Source organism: Macrobrachium rosenbergii, chromosome 48 (genome assembly GCF_040412425.1).
Source record: "Macrobrachium rosenbergii isolate ZJJX-2024 chromosome 48, ASM4041242v1, whole genome shotgun sequence".
NCBI classification, from domain to species: Eukaryota; Metazoa; Arthropoda; class Malacostraca; order Decapoda; family Palaemonidae; genus Macrobrachium; species Macrobrachium rosenbergii.
In genome coordinates this window covers 4,858,002-4,878,918 of record NC_089788.1, presented here as the reverse complement: position 1 = coordinate 4,878,918, position 20,917 = coordinate 4,858,002, and the positions used below count along the sequence as shown (strand labels likewise).

The following is a 20,917-nucleotide window of genomic DNA, read 5'->3' as shown; positions in this document are numbered from 1 at the left end:
AATGTTGTACTTAAAATTCATTACTCCTTCAAAGTGCTAGCTTGAATGTGTGAAGTGCTATTTTTTTGTAAACTCCATATTTTACAATAAAGATAAAAAAAAGAATTCCTTCAAAATGGTTTTATTACCAGAATTGTATATCAATTACTCTAGCTTTCTCCTGAACCAAGCACAAATCCTTGTGGCAAGTGAAGAGTTCACAATGCGTGATCACAATGCTGTATGTACATTTTTAAGCAGTACATTCCAGTGTACCATGATAATCAACAATATATTCTTAAATGTAGAGCAACCCCTTAATCATTAGCACTAATGATGATGTCAGTGGAAAAAAGAAAATGACTAGGGTAGCCTAGGCTATGCTACCTCTAGGTTACCCAACAATCCTATTATAACCCGGGCTAGCCTATGAAAGAAGTTTTATACTAACTCTGAGTAGCCTATGAAAGAAGTTTTATACACTATCTTAAGATTTCTAAATTAACCAATTACATAAATAGGAGTTATTAAAGCTGAATAACTCCATCAAAAAGGGAGTAAATAAACAAACCAGACTGAAATTTCCAATACTGGCTTCCAGCCAAGCACCATGCCCTTCCCAGGCCTTGCAAACAGGAAAAAGTTTATGGTAATACCTCGGTGACTAGTCTAAAATTGGCTCCCTCAGCGACTAGTCTAAAATTGGTTCAGTCACCTCCTTGCTTAACAACTTTCTGATTTCCCCTTCCAAAACTCAGAGCTTCTTGTGAAGATGATGGTGGTGGTGGGCAAGGAAGGATATCGGGAATGCCAACAGGAGCAGAAGAACAAAAGGTACAAAGCATCCTTCCCTGAAAGTCACCACTACCCAGGGTTCATCTTGAAGCTTTGCCAAACTCTAGAAACTCTATAGACAGCCTCCTACTTGATCTTGAGAGTTCACTACATCAGTTATGGCTGCCTCTGTGATTCTTTCACTCTGAATGGTGTGCCTTAATCACCTCGAAAGACCTTGCTCGAGTGGAGGAACCACGGTAGTTCGAGTGGATAGTCTGCGCTTAACTTTCATGACTATGCTAAGAATTCTCAATTCTCATAATCTGAGATATCTTTAGCAATGGCCTTGTATACTCTGGGTTACGGAGACACTCACGAGACTTCCCAAAACCAGCTACTGACCATCGAGCTGATGCTACTTTATACAATATTTATGACCACCACTTTTCCCATTACTGTGCTTCAACCTGAATTTAAAAAACATTGACATTCTTCTTTAAGCTTCGCAAATAAGTCTATAAAGGTAAGGTTAATACTCCAACGCCTCAGCAAGAACGGCTGCCCCTTCAGGACTAACATTTATATATATACAGTAATTATAGTTTTTTACCTGGCACAGTAAACAAGCAGTCATGCAAAGAACAATATAGTGACTTCACAAGTACTTTCATCACTTCCAGGAGGCAACGAACTTTAATAAGCTTGCATTTTGAACAGATTACGATTGAAAATCTAACATTGTATCTGTCAAAACAGGTAGCTCTAAGCAGCTTCATAAAACGGAAACTGAAGCAGTGGCATTCCAGAAACAGGTTTAAGGGATAAGCTTTCAAAATGCATCGCTACAGGATCAGATAGTTTTAGCTTCTTACTCATTTTAACATGAGTCAAGGCAGAAGCATACAAAAGTGCCAATCAATGAATTCATATTCAGCAAAAAGGAAGGGGAAAAGCAGAGCACATACTATGAATCACTCAAAGAACTGAAGGAAAATCATCCGAATCAGGATTGAAATAGGTCATCTCTAAAGAAAGAACTAAGGTTGCAGACAAAGATAAAGCCACAGACTGAAACAGGACCCCCAGTATCATCATGGGATGCATATGGTAAGCACCGGACAGCTGGATGAGAGCCACAAGAGATGAAGCTTTGACTTGAGAGAAGACCCTGCTAAGATGACAGCCAGAGCCAACTGCAGTGCTAAAACTGGCGGAAAAGGAAGAGCTGCTAGTACAAATGGGTACCATCGTCAAAATGTGAGGAATATGAGGCAACAGAGAAGGAAACTGAATAAGAAGAGAGGTTTAACTTTAGAATTGGAAGGAACAAATGATAAAGGGAAACTTAATGAATAAAAAACTGAAGTATTTACTAGCAGTTCATAAACCACTGAAATAACTAGAATACTGTCTATAACCCATATATGTACTGTCTAACTCCACCAGGTCAAACACACAATTGTCACTCTTACCAGACGAGGATATGCACGAGCCAGTTGACAAGTTTTTAATCCTACCAAGCAATCTGACAGCTTTTCTCTCACAGGGGAAACTGAAAAAGGTTAATCACTACAGGGCTAACTGCAATCTTGAACCATAATATACTGAGTCAAATGCCTAACTGATGATAGAAGTAAACTAATTTCTCCCTGAATTTTATCTATCCTTTTCTTCTGAATCACATAGGAATGGAATAGAATATAAAGTTTAGCCTTGTAGGAGGTTAGTGCACCTAATGTGGTGCACTGTAGGCATTACTAACGGTTCTTTGCAGCAACCCTTTGGCCCCAGCTGCAATCCCTTTCATTCTTTTTACTGTGCGTCCATTTATATTATCTTGCTTCCATCTCACTATCCAACCTCTCCTAACAATTAGGCCTATTTCATAGTGCAACTGTGAGGTTTTCCTCCTGTTACACCTTTCAAACCTACCTACTCTCAATTTCCTCTCCAGCACTGAATGATTTCATAGGTCCCAGTGCTTGGCTTTTGGCCTAAACTCTATACGTATTCCATTCCATTCCTATAAAGTTTGGGCCAGAGGACAAGCGTTGGGACCTATATGGTCATTCAGCGCTGGAAGGGAAATTGAGAGTAGGTAGGTTTGAAAGGTGTAGCAGGAGGAAAAACTTGCAGTTGCACAATGAAACAATGTTAGGAGAGGGTGGACAGTAAGATGGAAGAATGATGTGAACTGAAGTACAGTAACAGGAATGAAGGGTTGCAGCTAGGGGCTGAAGGGTTTGATCTTGTGGACCAGTGTGGCAGGAGAAGTCAAAGACAGACATAAAACTGTGCTTTATTTATCTCAGAGATCTGATCCACCAAGGGTGGACCCTTTGCTCGATCCTCCATCACAACATGAACATAAACAAATGACAAGTGCAAAAAGCAATGCTATGCATAAGTATTCTGAATGGAGTTAACATATTCCCTCTTTTTTCAGAGGGAAACAAAAGAAATCTACTTACATTCCGTTAACATATTCCCTCTCTTTTAATAGGAAACCTAAGAAATCTACTTTCAAAGTACAGCAATAAACATTACATGACAAAAAAAATAAAATCTACCCAAAATATCAAACCCTCCATTCCAAACTAGTTCTTTGAGAGCAGCCATGTCAATTCTCAATCTCTTGTCTGAAACATTTTCAACCAAGTACACATTCTCAAAGTGAAAGGTTATCCACAGACTTCCACAGGCAGATTTCTCTTTCCATCATACAATATTTGAGACATGTTTCCAATATAGTAGGCCATATCCACTGCCTCAGCAGGTGCTAGCTTTTCTGCTGCAAGAGTGCTTTTTACAACCCTTCTTATTTTCTTGACTCCCAGTACAAAGGACAACTACTTCCATTTTCATCCACTAGGAAAATCACAAAGCCCCAGCACTACTAAATCCAACAGGGAGATGGACATACGAAGCATCACCGTATACTACCAACTTATACTTAAAACTGTCTCCCCATCCTAGGATGTACATCAGCTCTCAAAGGTACAGGCTTTTTAATTTGCTTGCCTGACTGGGTTATTTCTTCTTCAAGTTTAAAGCAGTGAATCCCCGTCTGGGGATGCAACTAGCCCCCTGCGATGCTAAAATTAATTTTCTAAAAACACTTAGAACTGCCCATTTTGATCACTATTTTCCTTTTTAATTTTATAAAAAATGTTATCTGTTAACAAAATACAGTAATCAAATTTTCTCATTGTCCATTTCATCCTTTTCTCTTTGATGCCTCAACTTACCAAGCAGTGCATTTTTACTTCCTTAAATAACTCCCAGTCTTTATCAAAACTTCTCTTTTTCTAGTATCCCCTGAATTCTTATTTTTCATTTATAGATTCCAGATTTAATATTTTTGAACCATATTTCAAAATATCCAGAATGTTCTGACATCTTTGACCAATAAACTGATTTCTGACTGGTCCTTTCCAAAAATCTTTGCTCTTCCCAATAAATCAGAGACTTCATCCATTCATACATCTAAAAACTATTACCAATGGTTGTGCAGGGTCAGTTTTCACCTGATTACATCTATCTTCAACAAGATTTTCTTAAAATTTTTGGCAGCAAAAAAATAGGTTTTTTTAAAATTGAAGTACTTTATCATCACTGCTCGCTTCAGCAGTTGAGATGTTTGGCTCAAACCATTTCACTAGATGTACCCTCCAGTGCAGGTCCTCCTTTTGGAAGACAATTTACAACAAAGGACCTCATTCATGGTAACATGGTAGAATTAGGATTCCGCCCTGGCAAGAGTTGATATGGACTAAAACCCCTACCATCTTTTCCTTTTTTTGTTATCTGAAACCCATCAATTTTTATCATTGACTGCCCATGCCAACTTATCAAGCAACTTTTTTAAAAACTGTTCTCCCTGGTTGCTTCTGCCATCATTTTGTCCATCATTTCATAAGAACTTTTGACCTCTTGACTAATAACTAGCTGGTCCTTTCCATTACTTTTGCTCTTCCCTCTTGAAAAAGACTTCCATTACTGAATGGTTCTGGGTGCCCAATGTTTTCTTAAAAGCTTTGTCTGGCAATAAAGGTTTCACTTGAATGTTCATGTTCTATAACCATTTCACTAGATTTCCAGAAAGTTCACGTTGTTGGCAAGGATTCTGCCATACAAGAGTTGATTATCACACATCTGGAGAAATTTTTACCATTGAGGGTCACAAACCAGACAGTTCTGGTTGCATGTCTCAATTTTCTGTATTATTTCCTTGGGTTCTTTACATCTTGTCACACAAAACACACAGTATCCTTTTTTTACTGTACCCTTTAGGTCTAGTGCCACTACTTCACTGTACTCCTCTGCACTAACAATTGCCCTTGATGGTGTTTTCCTATATTTCATGCATATCTCTCAGCTATCAGACACTTCAGCATACATGAAGTACATTTTGTCCTTAACTCCAACATCTTCAACAGCTGAAACAGTCTCTCAGATGTGGGATAACCGAACTGTTAGCTCATTTTTTTAATTTTCTTTTCCATTTCATTATATCCCAAGGTCATCATTATTTCTTCTGTTTTCTCAACCCTTAGTGGAAGGCAATATTGTCCTGAAGAAGTACACCCCAATTTCAACTTTTTTTTTTTCATGAATTTCTCCCTTACACTATTTACAGAACACATTTTTTGGACATGCTGGAGACTGATGGTACTCTGATCCACACACTTAACATTTTATAACATTACCAGGTATGTCAACCAAGTTTCTCTGTCTGTTTGTTTCACTTCCGTTTAATATGCTTCCTCTTCCTCTACCTTTAAACCTTCCAAGTCCTCTTCCACGTGTAATGACATTTACCTCCTCCGTGCTAAATACCGGTTCAGTTTTACCATCACAGCTAAAATACACTGTTTTCACAAAATGTGTTTGCACAGAATCTAATGCTTCCATCTCTGCTTCCTGTAGATGACATGAAAATAAAAATTATTACAGCCAATTCCCACTATATGCACAAGGACATGGTATGATTAAAGACAGTTCATCAGGATCAAACAAGCATTCTTTTGTTTATCTTAAATGTCAATCGCACTAATTTTAACAGTAAGAAATATTGATCCTAAATAATACATATATATAAAAGTATTCTTTCATCAAAACTTACAAAAATTATATTAGGAAAAATTTAATAAACTTGCATATACAGATCACAAAAGATAACTACAGTTGAGCAAAATTTAAAAAAAAGTAATTTTGCAACTCTGATGACACACCATAAAAAGCAAAGCCCACCACAGTCTGAGGCAAGGTCCAACCAAAGCGATGGCTGGAATGAAGCCTAACCTGCAAAACTTAACCTTGTCCTCTAATGAAATACCAAAAGAGGTTAAGCCCACAACAGAGTTGATGCAAAGGTCTAACCACAATGGACTGATGAGAAGTTCCATACCTATATACTATGCACAAGCAGAAGGCATAGTATGTCCAGGAAGATTAAGTAAAAGAAGTTTGAAGACCCCAGAAGACCCCACATCTTTTGACCTTCCACTATTTCATGTTGAAGCTCTTCCAATGTGAAGGAGACCACACTTCTCGCAGGATTGCAAAACAAACCCCTGCAGAATGAACTAACCTGGTGGGGATTCACACAGTGGACATAAAGAGGCCACACACCTGCTCATGACCTTCAAAACTCATGTCATTCGAGCCTTTTATTTACTACCAAGATGAATAACACACACCATAGGATCCAGTACACACAGAAAAGAAAAGCTTCAGCTTTCATGTAAGCAGAGTGCAGCACACAAATCTAAACTTCAAGGTGGCTTACACCAGGTGTGAGCGAGTAGGGGCCTCACCCACTCGCCTGCCAATAATTAACCGGCTTGTTGCCAGGCTTCAGCTATCATTTTCAGCTTACTCTAAGGAATACTCCTGCGATGAATTTGGGATGCATTCCCTCATTAAAAATGTATACGTCACTGTGGTAAAGCTTGAAATTATTACCGCGGTCTGGTTCCTGTCAGTCGCCAACCAGAATAGCCTATTTACTGCCTTTTGTCCATGATTTTGTTTATATTTGTGTCTTTTGTTTATATTGATGATATTTATCGTCACTGATTTATGTTTTACGTTCATCCCCAAAATGGCTGGAAGTAACACGGAAGTTGCCGAACCTACTATTGAAGGGTAAATATGCCGCGGTCTCTTATTATTTCAAACTTGAATACACAAAACTTCAATGCAATCCTTTTCTGCAGGTTAAACCTACCGGAAAAATCACATTTCGTCAGATTTAGAAAGAAAGGTGCTATTGTCGACATTTACTACTTTCCTTGTGCTCTGAACATATTTCACGACTGTTGTTGGTGTAGTGCACAATTTGCTTTCTAACCACTGTGACCCAAGTGATCATTTAGCCGTAGGGATTAGGTAGTCCTAAGAGGAAAAAACTACATAGCTTTACCCAAAAAAGGTCACAACTATAAAAAATACATGATGAAAAAAATAAACAATACACGTTTCATGTTTGGCACCAAAATGTCTACATTTAGGGCTGACCCCGGTGTTATGAATGCGGGAGGGAAATATAATTGCGCCGTCTGGCCCAAATTTGACGGTTAAAAATAAACGAAAAAAATAATGCTCAATATAGCCACATTAATCTGCAAGGACCTGCAATAGTGTGTTGTATGGAGTTACGTTATTTGACAATATTTTATGGCCCTGCAAGCACCAACAGATTTATTGACAGTAATATACATCAAATGGCTCTAACATGCATGCCGGATTCGAGGATATTGGTTAGCCTCAAGTGAGGCTGGGTGGTTTGCTATGCCATTTAGCTACCACTTTAATAATAAACGAGCTACCCGCAGTCCGTTCAAATATCAATAAAGTTTATATAAATCTAGGTAGAACTAAGTAGTTTAATCGGCGGTGCAATTCGAATTAACTTACCAAACTTCGATAAAGAAACCTCGAGCTCCACAAGTGATAGTGTTGTTCGTCGAGCACCCTGTAGCAGACTGAAAAGTGACAACTGACAACTGACAAGGAACAAAAAATAAGCTAGAACAAGGATTCGAGAACTGGTGCATCGTACAATAAATGAAGAATAATCGTCTTTACAAACATATTTTACTTGTATGTAATTATGATAGCCGCTTTGTCCTCTTAACTTCTCGGGTGATATCATACTAACATTACTCATTATTATTATTATTATTATTATTATTATTATTATTATTATTATTATTATTATTATTATTATTATTACTGAACACCTCAATGCTTTCAAGGCTAGAACATTATGATTTTAACAATTGTTTTCAACTTTGTATTCCATTATTTTTTATATGTAATGTCTGATTATAAAATATAAGTATTTGATGGCTCTCAACATTTCACTTTTATGTGCAATGTCTGATTTTTAAAACGTCATTATGAAAACAAGGGTCCGCCAGAGAGGGAATCATTCCTGTGGAGGGCTGTACATAAAACCAAACAAAGTGAGTGTTATCACAGATGCCACGTGTAGTTACCTCAAACTTTGGGCAGGTGCCATAGCCTCTGAAACACGATTTTACAGTGTTTTGGATTAGGATGGTACTCTTGAAAACATTTTCGTCTCTATATTATTATTAGTGCCATTATTATATCCATACAAATACACAAAAGTTGTTTAAATATATAAATGAAAACCAATCAATCAACGTTCGTTCACTCAATGCGGAATGGCTATAGCGATACCTGTTGATTCAACCTCTTCGAATCATGCATTCAAATTTTCGATTTATGTACTAAAATGGTTGTCCTCTCATCTGAAAGTCGCCATTAATGCAAATCTGGAAAGCGTCGCTGCCGTTAGATCTAGCCAGCCATGTGGTAGCACGGGCTCTTGCTCCTAGAATGAGAAAATACTCACATACATTTTTTTCTATTTCTCGAGTCAGAGCCACTTCAGATTACACATATCCGTGGAAATTAACATTTTTCACTAACATGTAAAATTATTTTATTTTAAGCTTCAGTAAAAACGAAATTGGCCGAAGTGACAATAATTTACCTTTTCCGAAGTACTGTATCGTGTCTGCTCGTTGTACTGTAGATTAGACTGGCCTTATGGTAACACAGGATCTTGTTTTATCTCATAAAATTTAATTTATCTCTATTCATGTAATCGATGATGAGTGCTGAATTGCCTATAGACATAACATTTTTTCCCTGTATAATGAACATTTAGACCTAGTAAATAAAATGGATTATGCTTCTTACGGGGCACAAACAAGTTTCTAAATCTGAAAATAGATAGCAAACTCAGGAACCGTGCCGCGCGGCCAGAGTGGCAAGGACCTGCAATAGTATGTTGTATGGAGTTATGTTATCTGACAATAGTTTAAGGCCCTGCAAGCATCAATTAATAAATTTCTTTCAGATTATATAATTAGTTTGGCATTTTTTACCTATGCCTAACGTAGAAATTAGGTCTTGTATGGATACTGGTCACGTACGCAGAATTGAGCGAACGTTCTGCTGCAATATTTGTATGTAGTTAAACTTTTCAAGGTAGCTAAACGATCCCAACCATACCTTGTGCTAATATGTTCAGTGATAACAAAATCATTAACAATCTCCCCTTTGACACAGCACATCCCCCCTCCCCACCCCCCTTCCCCATTCTTTCCTCATTTGAACGTGACGATGTGCGTCTAATTTCAAACAGATATTTCACACAGACTTTCCTGAATCAGTAAGTGTTTATAAAGTAAGGATGAGTAGAGACAATGGATGATAAGATGAGCGAAGGGTCAGACACCATCACAGAATGAAGAAAAAAAAAACCAAGGAAGGTGGTTGAGTGCATGCAAAAGACTGGGAAGAGATTTGAGAGTCTGAGCAAGCCAAGGAGGAAGTATATTAATAGACTTTTCATACAGTTCCCTTTTATGGAAGTGAAATGAGTGTAGATGTTGAATGGGTACTAAAGAGAAGAAAGCTGAATTTATTGGAAGTGAATTATTTTCCTGGTGTGTGACATATGCAGAAATGAAAGATTGAGGAAAATATGATACACAGAAGTGTTTTGAGATAGTTTAGTCATGTGCAAGGAATGCAGGACTGTGGGCTAAGAAAAGAGTGTAGAATTCGATAGTGTTATAAGGGATGAGGAAAGAAGACCTTAGGAAATGCTAGATAGATAACCTTGAGGAGGTATTGGTGAGAAAGGGGTCCCAAGTGTGTGAAAAGCAGAAGTGAATTGTGCAGGTTTATTCGACGCGATGCTGATGAGCCTTGGGTTTAAGTGTATAACACTGTATATGAGTTGTGAATGTGGCAATACCGTTGCGATCTTTTTATTTTTATTCTAGAGCCATTCTTTGAAACGTAACTATTAACAATGACTAACAAAAAAGGAAGCTAAAATGCCCACCCAAGAAAATGCATTGTGGTATCATAAAATACTATGCATGAAGGTAAAAATTTATTGACCGACGGAAACAAAATCAAGATAGCCTGAGGTAAATATTTCTCTCTCTCTCTCTCTCTCTCTCTCTCTCTCTCTCTCTCTCTCTCTCTCTCTCTCTCTCTCTCTCTCTCTCTCTCTCTCAAGTTCGCGTCTTCCCCAACGATAGGAGTGAGCTCCACAGGTCAGGGATCTATGAGACTTTCTACATCAGCTGACGAGAAGAAGACTGCCAGCCACCAGAGTTACAGGTTAGTCAGTGTAATGTAAACATCGTCTAGTGGTGTGCGTAATCTGCGTTGTTTTCGTTGTTTGTCAAGTGTTTTATTATTTTGGAGAAAATGCGCTGTTATTATTGGGTTATATGATATACATGAATATAAGCCGTGCTTAGAAGATTGATAAGTGAGCAGAGACGTGGACATAATCGCGATAAACGAAGAGGTTTTGAGAAGTTTTAGGTAAGTGCCAGATTGTACTGTAGTATGTCAGTTGCTGTCCTAACTAGGGTTAACCAAAAGGAAAGCTGGCGACGGCTTATGCCAGTCACACGGTGCGTCGTTCTGTCACGTTGGGACGGTGCTTGGACGCCGTGTAACTGATTGCGTGACGGGAGAGAAACGTAACCGAGAAAGCCGCCGTAGACATGGCACATAACCTAATCTAAAGTTAACGCAGGACTAGGAATAACCTACATGGCAGAATCGGCGGGAGGGTCATCAACGCGAGGAAGTTTGATAATGAGAGGTCTTGGAAATGTTTGCTTTCGTGCTTCTTTTTTCAGTTGGTCTCTGTCGTAATGTCTATGTTTTCTGTTTCGTTTGTGTATTCCATTTTAGGTCATAGCAGTAAGGGGAAAATAAGGACTCATCCTTTCATTAGTAACTTGGTCCAGACGACGGTAGACATAAGGTCATAGTTATATTTTTTCTAACTCTTAGTTGAAAATGGACTTACTGTTAAGATTAAGATTGGGATAACCTGTTCTAGGCTTGCCTGTGTTGAAGTTAAGGGTTAAAAGGGGCCAGTTACCCTAATGTAGCCAACTAGATTATAGGTCGGAATTTCCAGCATGCATGGGATAGCGGTTAACCTTACCTCGAACTCATTAACCTCACCTCGTACTCATTAACCTCACACTTCTTGGTGATAAGGTCAAGGTCACAGAACAAATGCAGTGTAAGGGGTCAGGGTTACTGTGGGCCTAGTGGGCATTTCATAGGGAGTATGACCTAACCAGCTTACCCTAACCTAACCTAATCCAACCTTGAATAACTACCCCAAGTAAGTTGTGACCCCTTACTCTGCATTCTACCCAAGGTCATATAGGCTTTGCAATTACCAGTTGATATTTAAAATATGTTGCTGTTTTAGGCATGCAACCTAAATAGGTTAGTTCAGCTACAGTTCCCTAAAGTGGGTTACTGTGACCAGGAAAGACTAGGAATGTTTGTGGAAATCACAGAGAACGTAAATTTCTTTAAAATTTCCCAAATTTTTGCATCATTTTAATTCTTCGGCAATTTACCGGATGATGCGGGTGCCATGTGCCCAAATGGTCAATTTAACAATATCTTCATTTGCACATTTGTACTAAATATCTCAAGGAGAAGATGCTGATTTATATATTTTTGTTTTACAGTATATTTTCTTAGAGAGTATATGAACCTGGTATTAGATATTCAGTTTTGCCTTGCTGGATTCAATTTTTAGACCTTTTATTTGCATATCTTCCATTGTGGAAGTTTTCACTGATGTCCATACCCGTATTGTATCAAGATCAAGATCAAAAATAATTTTATGGTGCAGATCATAAACTAAATTAATGTAGATTTCAGAACAACAAAGGTTCTGTCTGAGATTTTCTTCGTTAAATATGCTTTTTAAAAGTGTTACAGGTCAGATTTTCAAAGCCATTCTAACATAATCTGCAATATGTCCAGTTCAAGTCTTGTATCATGAGCTCATATCCTTCGTGGTAAGTTACGTGACGACTGTATGCACTGGATTCACTTAAAGTTACAGCAATCAGTGCTATTTTAGAATTGCTGAAATCTATTAAGTGGAATTAGGTTACTGTATTCCATTTGAAAAGCATAGTTAATGTCTTTGTTGGTGATATATCCTTGGTTTGATTATAGCTGGCCTATGTTAGGCACGGTTTTTTAATAACATAGACTGAACTTATCACGATGACATCCATACTGTCTTCACTTCTTCATACAACCTTAATCCCGTCTTGCAATGGGGTCAGTTGCTTGAATCTTTCTTCTCCACAGAATTTTGTTGTGGGCAGTAATTTCATGTCTCTGCATAACATCACTCAATTTAATTCTTCTTGTATTGTATATCTGCTTCTTCTGCCCTCGATGACCGCACGTAGCCTATATGCTTTCGTAAAAAACTAATTCACCATACCACCTCTTCCTCCTTTCCCGGGCTTCATGTGTTATTTCACAAATACCCACCTTATTTCCTATTTGTCCACTTTCTAACAGTGACACTCCCAAGATCCATTTCACTATTATCTGTCATTTCGAGGGTTTGATCCATTTTTCTTCTCAATGCCTGTGCTTCTGCATCATACAACAGTGCTGGTCTGATTAGGCTACTGTTGTTTAGACCATAGTCCTAATTCTCATGGGTATTTTCTTACATACTGTATGAATATGTAAATCTTTGACATATTTAAGGCAGGTTATATAGGCTGTCTGTTAAAGAGATATCAGATCACTGAGTTGCTCATTCTTTCTTACGAGGATTTTCTATTTATAGCAGTATGTCAAGACCAAAATTATCATCATCTTATAGGGTTATTTTTAGAGACCATGTTATTAGATCTCAACTGGGCTATCTAGCAGGCTCCATTTATTTGCCAGTTTCAGTTGACAGTTTCCTTGAATTATGTTCTTCCACATCATAACTTTTTTTAATATAGTCCACATACATGACTAGTTTTTTCTTGAATGTCTTTTAAATTTGTACGTCGTTGGCTTGAAAAATCTGCAAGCTGTGTATTTGAAGGTTGTTTTTGCAATTACTGTCTTGTTGAATTTTGGTGCTATTACATTTGTCAGTGCTCTTATATAGCCTTTATTTACGTGTGCTGTTTCTGTTATATTTCGGAACTATGCCAGACATTTTTATGTTGTATGTTAGCGTACTTCAGTAGCTTTCTTCCTCACTAACTGAATGTTCAAAAGGTAATGTTTTACTTCGTATTTGTTCTCCTTGATCAGTTGTACTGCATCTTTTTTTTTTTGTACTTTTTTTTTTGTACTTTGCTGTGAACTGTGTTCTGTTATGTATGGACCTTGGCAAAGTTACTCTTTCTCATTTGATTTGCAATCCTTACATTAGTGGTCTTTTCCCATACTCTGAGTATATGAGTTCTGCTGTACTTCCTGGCTACCTTTGAGCCACGGATTCTTTTTTATGTCCTATTCTGTGAAATCTGTTTCTTCCTCATCTTCTGAAAAATTTGCTATCATGAACTTGTGAATCATTTTTTCCATTTTTCGCCATTTGCAATGTGTAGTTCATAAATTTTTCCATGATCTTATTTTTTTACACCTTGTAACTTTGGCATAATGTTTTTCTTATGTTCTGTGGTATTTACTGTGGGGTGAATTTTTCGCTGAAAGTCTCATCCATCATATACATCATAGTCGTCTCCCGAGTAACTGCAATTGCATAAAATTTTTTACACATTGCCATGCAACCTCCTTTGCATCCATCACATGTGAAGATGGAATCCATGCTGGGTTTATGCTTATGCATTATTGTCATTTGGAATATGATTTCATCCATTTCAGTACAGTGTGTGTGTGAAACGGCCAGTTACAAAATTTCAGTTAATTGTAATTTCCATCTGATTCACTGCTAGCACAATGCAGATTAACCACTTTTTGTTTTTCATTTGTAGACATTGTTTTATCATTTTCACTATATCCACCTGTGTTATTGCAGTATTTTTCATATTACAGGTATATTCTTTCTGATTTGTATTTGTATTTTCCTCGTAAATTTCCCACTCTTCTTTATTTTTATACCTTATGGTCGGTAATTTTTCTCCGATTTCTCCAATTCCTGGAGCTCATTTTTTACACAAGCACATGGCAACACTGAGCACAAGAGGTGTGCATTCCCTTACACTTTTGATTTACTGAATTAACCAGCCTGCTGTTTACTCTATTAAATCTGTAAAGTGTTCTGGGATACACTATACTTAAATCATTCTCACATTACAATATGCAGTGTCAGATTTTTCCGAAATTAGTTTCATTACAGTGAAGTGTTGTGCAGTTTAGAATTATACATTTAGGTTAATTTTGAACAAAATAATTGATTAGTGTAATAGATTTTTTAAATTTTGGCTTGTGATGACTTGACCAATCACATGCACTTGTGTGTAATTTTACTCTACTTCAGTTGGTTTCTTGAAAGGGCGTGTTCTAAATGAAAATTCCAAATAGCTGTAAAGGTGCCATTATAACAGGTTTGCTACGTTGTAAATTCTGAAGTAAAAATTGCAGCCTTGATTGAGCCTGATCATGGCAGTGTAATTTGTGGGGAGGCGCTTTCAAGTTTCCTCAGTCAGACTTGTCAATGGCAGAGTGAGATATTGGTTTGAAAATACAGTAAGAAATTGTTTTCGAAAAAAAGCTATGTAAGAATTAACTTTTCGTCTCTTTTTTGTGTGTGTTCGTGCTATAACATACAGTAAAAATAAATTTTCTAAACTAGTCAAGTGGAATTAAGAAATTCAGTAAATCTTTTTGGAAGTTATTTTGGGTTCTTATAATTTGAGAAAACACTGTATTAAGGGATGTTTGTGACTGAAGCTGAATTCATATTAAAAAATTGATTATTTGTTTATATACATTTTAGTTCAGTGTACACAGCTCTTTAGTACAAGAGAAATGTGAACAGCATCAAGAGGTTGTGTAGACCTTTATCTATAATTTTGAGTAAAAGAGTCATGAATTGGAAGTATGTACAGTATGTGAAATATATATCGAAGTACAAAGCTAAGACATGACTCTCTTTTAATTGTCACATGACTCTTGTGTATGTTATCTTGAGTTGTACTAGCAACTTGATTTTAAATAAAATCAGTTTTTACTGAAGACTTACTGTATGCATGCAAGTATTTTGTGCTGTAATAGCTATTATGATTTTTTTGGACTTGGTTATTGTTAGCTATTTGTAGTTCAATCCATACATGTTCAAACTTGGTTGATACATTTAGTAATACAGTACTTTTATATGCAAGAACTTGCTGTAGAATATGTGCTTTTATTTTGGAGGGATTTTAATTTTACTTTTGTTGCAAAAATATGGTCAGTTTCGATATCAGCCTTATCAGAAACATTTTAGTTTTAAATAAGTTTTTATGGTTGCTATGTAATTAATGTGGTAAGAATGTTCTGTGCTTCTCAGTCTGGGCAAATTAGCTGTTTAAAATGACTGAAGGCCAAGATGATTTACATTGTATGCAAGAAGAGACAGTATTGTTTAGCCATCACTTCAGCAGTGTCCAAAAGCTTAAATGAAATTGAGAGTAACTATATTTGCTAAACAGTGAATTTAGAAGTTATTGTTTAATGAAGGCTGTCATCATATGAAGGCATATTTGATTTGTGTTGCCAGTGATAAGATTATGCAGAGTAATTTAAGATAGTTTTGTTGTGCCATTGATAGATTAGGAGCTACAGTAATATACAATATTCCATTTAAAAATTCAGTGGTATAGCATTGCAAGATTGAGTTCTGCCGTGTAATTATTGGAACAGTGAAACGACGACATAAAATGAAGCTATGAATGGTATTCATCTATTAAAATTGACATTTTGTTTATTTGGCATCATAAATTGTGATGTATAGCCTATCAGACATAGATAAGGTAGTTTCTCTTGTCAACAGTTTTGGTTTTATATGAGCTTTTCACTCGAGAAACATGCCAAGTGCCATTTTTAAAATATAATAAATTAAATTAAAAATACTTTGCCCCAGGATGGCGCTTGGCATGTTTCTCGACTGAAAGGCTCATATGTAAGTCATGTTTTTACTCATTTGAATCAATTATCCAAATAATGCAGTAGTAACATCCCTGATGATAGAATTGACATAATCTTACTTCATTAAGACAGGATAATTAAATGTGCAATTTTAGCCGAATGTTTTAAGTTTGTAGTTGTTTCACATACGATAAATATACTGTATTTTGCAATGCTTGTTATCTTACTGTGGCAAGCGTGAATGAAATGTTACATTATAATGTAACATGTTTCATTCACGCTTGCCACAGTAAGATAATCATTGCAAAATGCCGTACATTTATCGTATGTGAAACGACTACAAACCCAAACATTCGGCTAAAATTGTACATTCAATTATCCTGTTCTAATGAAGTAAAATTGTCAATTCTATCATCGGGGATATCACTGTCGCATTATTTGCATAATTTATTCAAATGAATAAAAACATGACAGTGCATAATATACTTTAAATGATAATTTAAAGTATAATGCACTGTATGTAATTATTAAATTCTCCTATTACATAAAAGGGAGATAGTTTAATACTGTATTAAAGCTCGGTTTTTTAACAGTTTAATGCTCAAAAATAAAGAACCTTAGCAATATATAGTTTCGAGAAATTTTGCTAAAACTAGAAATTAAGGTTTATATATGATTATAGTACATATAGGGACGATCCTCAGTGAAAGTTATTGCAGTTAATTTTGCAGCAGTTTTTTTTTTCCTCTCGATAGTTTATAAATGAAAGTGGGTGTATTTCCTTATCAGTCAACATTATGAAAGCCGTTGAACAATGTGGACTTCTTATCATGAAGGTTTGTTATTACCGGCAGAGATAAGGGCCGTTTATCTGCAGTTTGGGAAACGTACTAGAGTTTATTCACAGAGTGTGAGTCATCTCTGGAGAGATATGGATATTACTGTGGGTATATGGTCGTGTTCATTATTGCCCTTTTGGGTTTCCCGAGAGCAGTCGGTAGGGCTAAATCTGTCGAATGAAACCAGAAACCGATATTGTGGTTGTAAGTTCGGTTGTTGCTACTTTGGCTTGTTGTCTTCGCGTCATCTACTCCTATATATAGGTGCTAGTACTAAACAGGATTAAATTAATCCTGGTACTAACACCGTATGGTAAATGTCAAATAGACGGCCGCATGAAGGTATCGTTTATTAACTTAATATAATTTGTCGACCACACAATAGAGAAATGGGTGTATATATATATATATATATATAATACTTTGATCCCCGAGGGGCTAGTACTAAACACGGCATCCCAAGGAACTTCCTCCATGCTTAGTACGTAGTACTACAAGCCAAAGTAGCGCCGTTCAGTTTTTTAGGTCAAGTTACCATTGTATAAATAGATTCATGTACTGAAGTAAATGTCTGACTTAGGTCAAAATAATTTCTCTTGGTCGTTTGGGGATTGGAGAGTAGGCTAACTGATGCATTCTAATAGCTATTTCATGGTTATATTATAAGAACAATTTTGATTAACTTATTTACCAACCCATCCATTTATTTATCAGCATTTTATTAAGAGTTCGATATTCCCAAGGGCCATCCATCACGTACTAAGACTCACCAGAAAAAGATTTTTTTTTTCCTTTATGACTCAGCTATGCTACGCCGTCATCCTGCTAACATGATTGATGTTCTGTGCTTAAGTGATTGATGTTTCTGTTCAGCTGATTGATGTTTGGGTGATTAAGAATAAGTAGACCAAAGCAATAAGGATTAATGTCACGGACCGAGAACTACGGGTACTTTCCACGTCAAGACAGGGAATGCTTCAGATTTTAGAAGGCAGTTTTTAATTACTTTTATACTGAGTGTATATGTGTGTGTGTTTCAACATAAAACCATTTCCTCTGACAGCAGGTATCTCCTGAGAAAAGATAAGGATTATCAGTGCCACACATATATTTTCATTGAAAAATGTAATCTTGATGAAAACTAGCTTATTTACAAATATTCATATTTCAAAATAATCACCGATTTCACAGCAGACTCTATCGCCGCCATGCGATCTTGATAACACAAAATACTGTACTGTAAAAAAAATACAGTTTAAACAGTGAAACAGCGAGATTCAATAGACTAATAAAAAGTTCTCTAAACATAAAATGCTTAATGTTCATAATAAATGCTATTAGAATCATTGTATGCATAAGTTCAGAAAAGGAAAAACAAGCGCTTGTTTAAAAGCAGAGCTTAAAATCACATACTGGGTGTTCTTTCCTTGTACTGTACTTTGCTAACATCCGGTTTCTGAATTTGCCCTGTATCTCATTTTAAGACTGTTAGCGAATTAAGCGATAATGTTTACACGTACAGCAACATTTATTGCTTTCAAGTGCAACTTGATGCTTTTGTGTATAGGAGAAATGTATAGAGTGGTGATTGATATAGGCCTAGTGAGATGCTCCGTGAAACGACTCAGAGACAGAACGAATTCTAGATGGATAACCTTCTCTCTCTCTCTCTCTCTCTCTCTCTCTCTCTCTCTCTCTCTCTCTCTCTCTCTCTCTCTCTCTCAACTCTGACAGCTCTTGCTTAATTAATCAAGGAGAGTTGGCTAGGATGAGGGTTGCTTGACCTGACGAGTGACATAAAGGCTAACTCGCATGGCCGTTTTATATTAGCAAAATTGGGTTGATTTTGTGAGGCAATCTTTTTGAGTCCTGGCCTGGGGAATACCGGTAGAAAGTTGGGATTTAGCTTCAGATGTGAACGGCGAATTTCGTTTGTTTTTCCCGTGAAGAATTTCTCCAGCTAGAGAATATTATATATAAGTGTACTGTAGATGTCAGAAGATTTTTAGTTTTCTGTAAAAGAAAACTATTGTGTCCGCACTTTTCTTGTCCGCCCTCAGATCGTAAAAACTACATAGGCCAGAGGGCTGTAAATTGGTATGTTGATCATCCACACTCCAATCATCAAACATACCAAATTGCATCCCTCTAGCCTATGTAGTTTTTATTTTATTTAAGGTTAAAGTTAGCCATAATCGTGCTTCTGGCAACGATATAGGATAGGCCACCACCGGGTCGTGGTTCAAGATTCTTGGGCTGCGGCTCATACAGCATGATACCGAGATCACCGAAAGAGATCAATTTTCGGTGGCCCCGATTATACGCTGTAGCGGCTGAATAGGAAACTCGGTTGCGCAGAAGGAACTTCGGCGCATTTGTCAGGACACAAATGCGTCTTCTAAAAAGCAAGAAGCTTAATTCTTAAATTACGAGTTTGCGTAGTCATTATTCTAAGAAGGGAATTCGTCTTTACAATAATTGCTGCTGGTTGAGTAACTTAGCGAGCTTCAGTGCTTTGTTAAAAAAAAAAAAAGAACAACGCATTAGTCAAGAGGCTTTGTGATGGCCTGTTTAGGCTGAATTGAAATGTTTGTGATTTGGTTGAGGCCACCTGCAATAGTCGTTGAGGACTAATGTGGAGGAGGAAAGTGCTCGAGAATGTTGCACCTGGGGGTATTGTTTATCAGAAAGTTCTGAGAATTGCAGTATCGACGTCATCGCCTGTTATACAATATTTTCAGAGACACGTCCACTTGACTGTTTCAGTTGCCTGTGGATTTTGGAAATGGTATGGCTGAATTTAATGCGGATTTCGATAGTTCTGTGTTCAGTTATTTATGGTCAGATTTGATTACCAAGTTTGGTTGATTTGTGAATTTTACTTGTAATAAACAGAACTAAACAAAAGTTATTCGTTTGTAGATTTCTTATGGTAAATGATACATGCGTTTTATTCATATGTACATAATACACAGGCAGTTTTATTAGCCAAAATTATAAGTTTACATAGATTTTAATGTTCAAATATAAAAACAAAAAATAAAATTGAACATGAGATGCGCTACTAAACTGACTGAATACAATTAGAACACATAGGTTCATGCGTAAGTAAGCAGGATGTAACAACAGAGGCGAACAAATGAAGGCAGTGTTGCGAGATACAATAAAAATAACACCATAAAACTTTGGATCTTTCATAGATAGTGACCCCCAACAAAGTTGTGGGATCGTTATCTATGACTAATATTTCTTAGGGGGTCATTATCTTCATGATATTTACAGTCTTTTGTTTATGTTTTTACGTTAATCGCCAACGGGCTTGTACTAAACGAGTTCTAGGGATACAGGAATACTCTCTAGACCTTGGTACTAAACACGCCGCAAAGATGGATACATACCGGCTTAAAACCCTTGGGGTCACAATCTAGGAAAGATCTAAAACTTATTTTCCCATTAGAGCATCAACACCCATAACGCTGCCATGTACCCCCCTGTGGGGTAGGCGTGATGAATACTTCGCTTATGTAGCTTAGGCTACTTGGAGGGAAACGACTCGCGGTCCACATTTGAGCGCGAAATGGTATACCCTCCCAACCAGGGTTTAGGTAACCCAGACTGTTTTGTGTACACGGGTTTAATCCTAACCAAACTGACACGGCTTAGACCTGCCGAATCTCAAATTTTGGCAGTGTACGTGATCCTTTGGCACACCGTTCTCCATTACTACTTCTTGAGTCCGGTGTTTGATCGGGGCTTCGTGTAAACGCGTTCGGTTGGGCTGTTGTTGAGTAACTATAGTTATCCTACCCGGCTTTCGCTGTGTATATGCGTCTACTTTTAGCGGCAGTGAATGGCCTCGCTTAGTCACTCGTCAA

At 37.0% G+C, this 20,917-nt stretch overlaps 1 long non-coding RNA gene across 1 annotated transcript in view; it reads left to right on the top strand.

The window, feature by feature from the left end:
- Positions 1-10,424: 10,424 nt before the first annotated feature.
- Positions 10,425-20,917, top strand: part of LOC136831202 (uncharacterized) — a 171,154-nt gene continuing 160,661 nt past the window's right edge. The window contains exon 1 of the long non-coding RNA XR_010850796.1: positions 10,425-10,644. This is a non-coding gene — a long non-coding RNA (uncharacterized lncRNA). The remainder of the gene's footprint in view (positions 10,645-20,917) is intronic.